The sequence below is a fragment of the Bufo gargarizans genome, chromosome 6 (assembly GCF_014858855.1).
Source record: "Bufo gargarizans isolate SCDJY-AF-19 chromosome 6, ASM1485885v1, whole genome shotgun sequence".
Classification (NCBI taxonomy): Eukaryota; Metazoa; Chordata; class Amphibia; order Anura; family Bufonidae; genus Bufo; species Bufo gargarizans.
The window spans coordinates 141,172,244-141,175,199 of NC_058085.1; positions in this window are offsets into that span (position 1 = coordinate 141,172,244).

A 2,956-nucleotide genomic window follows, 5' to 3' on the forward strand; every position below is an offset into this window, starting at 1 on the left:
ATTAGCAATATTTGTAATCAGTTCACTGAAGTTGCCAGTTGAACAGTGAACGGTAATTTTGCCTGGACAGCATTCTAGAACCATATGATGTCATAAAAGAACATTGTGATGTCACCACTCTCTGATGGGTGCCATTATAACCTTTCTGCCCACTAGGGTTTTTAAAATGTAAGCGTGTATAGTTTGCACAAATAACAATTAGGTTGAATTTACCTTTTGAATTCCATTAAGTTAAATGAAGTTAGAGTTAGGCCTCATTCACCCAAAAGTGAAAAACGGGCGTCACACAGAAGTTTTTTGGTACCAATTAAAGTCTATTGGGCTACTCATATGGCTGTTTTTTTAAAGGGAACCTGTCACCGGGATTTTGTGTATAGAGCTGAGGACATGGGTTACTAGATGGCCGCTAGCACATCCGCAATACCCAGTCCCCATAGCTCTGTGTGCTTTTATTGTGTCAAAAAAACAATTTGATACATATGCAAATTAACCTGAGATGAGTCCTGTCTCTGACTCATCTCACATACAGGACTCATCTCAGGTTAATTTGCATATGTATCAAATAGTTTTTTTGACACAATAAAAGCACCCAGAGCTATGGGGACTGGGTATTGCAGATGTGCCAGTGGCCATCTAGCAACCCATGTCCTCAGCTCTATACCTAAAATCCCAGTGACAGGTTCCCTTTAAAGGCTAGCGAACAGTGGGAAACAAAAATTAGGACATGTTCTATTTTGGGCTGTTTTCACATTGAAGTCAATGAGACCATTTTTAAGAGTGCATTTAAGGGTACTTTCACACTAGCTTTTTTCTTTTCCGGCATAGAGTTCCGTCCTAGGGGCTCTATACCGGAAAAGAACTGATCAGTTTTATCCCTATGCATTCTGAATAGAGAGCAATACATTCAGGATGTCATCAGTTCAGTCTTTTTGACTGATCAGGACAGAGATATAACCGCAGCATGCTACGGTTTTATCTCCGGCCCAAAACCATAATCCATAGGAATGTATTAGTTCCGGATCCACTCAAAATATCGGAATGCCGGAACTGTCCTTCCAGTCTGTGCATGCGCAGACCGAATAAAATGTGAAAAAAATAAATGCCGGATCAGTTTTTCCGGATGACACCGGAAAGACGGATCCGGCATTTCAATGCATTTGTAAGACGGATCATGATCCTGATCAGTCTTACAAAGGCCATCAGTTGGCATACGGTTTGACGGATCCGGCAGGCAGTTCCAGAGACGGAACTGCTTGCGGGATCACTCTGCCGCAAGTGTGAAAGTAGCCTAAGAGTGCACTTTCAGTCAAGAAAAAGTGCCAGGGTTATTGGTCATGGAGTTATTGTACAGATTTGGCCCTGTGTCACTGCCATTAATTTTGCCCAGTTCCTGCATTCACTTAGTTATAAAATAGGAATTCCCACAAATATATGAGATGCCATACATGTGCATTATGTTGATAAAAGCTTCAGATACACCTCTAAAGCTCGATAAATAGGGTGCAAGTCAAGCCTCATGTCATTCATAATTCCTTCTCACAGACCAAGGTACAGTTACATAAAGCCACGGGCCGACAATCATTGCAAATATGGGGTACCAGCATTCGTAAGAAAACTCATACCAAATAATTGTACTGTATAAACCTGCCACAGATTATCCAATGAATGAGCATGTTTGGCTGGCAGATCTCTTATCACCATACAGAGGGGATAATTGCTGCATGCCCTCTGTTTAACCATGAGCAGTTACCGGTAACAAACGGTTAGGTGCCAATAATAGATTGTAAATATGTTGATGCAACGTTAGAAGTGTGGAGTGATTATATGTAAAGACTCATCTAGTAATTTCATGTGACCCGCGTGCCTCTTTACTGGTCAGTGAGAGGTAACGTGTAAGGGTGAGTTCACATCACGTTTTTCTCATCCATTTAACATGTATAAAAAATGTATATACGTTAAACAGATCAGCCTGATACTATCTGTTCACCATAGAGTTCTATTGTAAAAAAAAAAGTATACTTTTTTATTTTTACCAGACTCTGCAGGATACAAGAACATGTTGTGCTGCGTTTTTGTATCCCTTTTTTCTAACCTATTCAAAAAAAATGAGGCATAAAACGTAATGTGAACCCACCCTGAGCGCTCATGGGGATGTGGCACACTCTGGTTGGTTGAGGCGTTTGTGGTCTGGTCAGAGGGGAGTGTAATGCGCTAGTCATGTGGTATAATGACAAGTATGGTTTGAACCAATGAAAATTAAGGTGTGTCTTTGGAGTGGGGCATGCGCTATAACAAGAACGGGATGCTGAGCGCACATGTGCTGTGAGCTGGAGACCCGTCCGCCCGCATCCACCTGTTCCCAGCTGGTATATGATGATTGGCCGGTTGGAATATCTATCATGTATATTGATTATGTGATTGGTGAGCACACTGCTGTTTTATATAATTAATCAAGGAGTTCTTGTGATTGGCAGGTACTGTTTCTGTGCACTATAGATACTTACAATATTCACTATATGTTCATGCTTCAGAAAGACTATGTATTAGTCGAAACATTGCACTATTTGCACATTATGTCCATTATATGGATCCCACTTGAATAAAGGAACTTAAAGGGGTTCTGCAGTTTGTTTAAACTGATGATCTATCCTCTAGATAGATCATCAGCATCTGACCGGTGGGGGTCCGACAACCGGGACCCCCGCCGATGAGCTGTTTGAGAAGGCAGCAGCGCCGCGGCCTTCTCACTGTTTACCGCAGGCTCAGTGACGTCACGACTAGTATCAACTGGCCGGGGCGCGGCTAAGCTCTGTTCACTTGAATGGAGCTTAGCTTTACCCAGGCCAGTTGATTGTAGTCGTGACGTCACTAGGCCTGCGGTAAACAGTAAGAGGGCGCTGCTGGAGCGCCGCTGCCTTATAAAACAGCTGATGATAGAGGATAGATCATCAGTTTA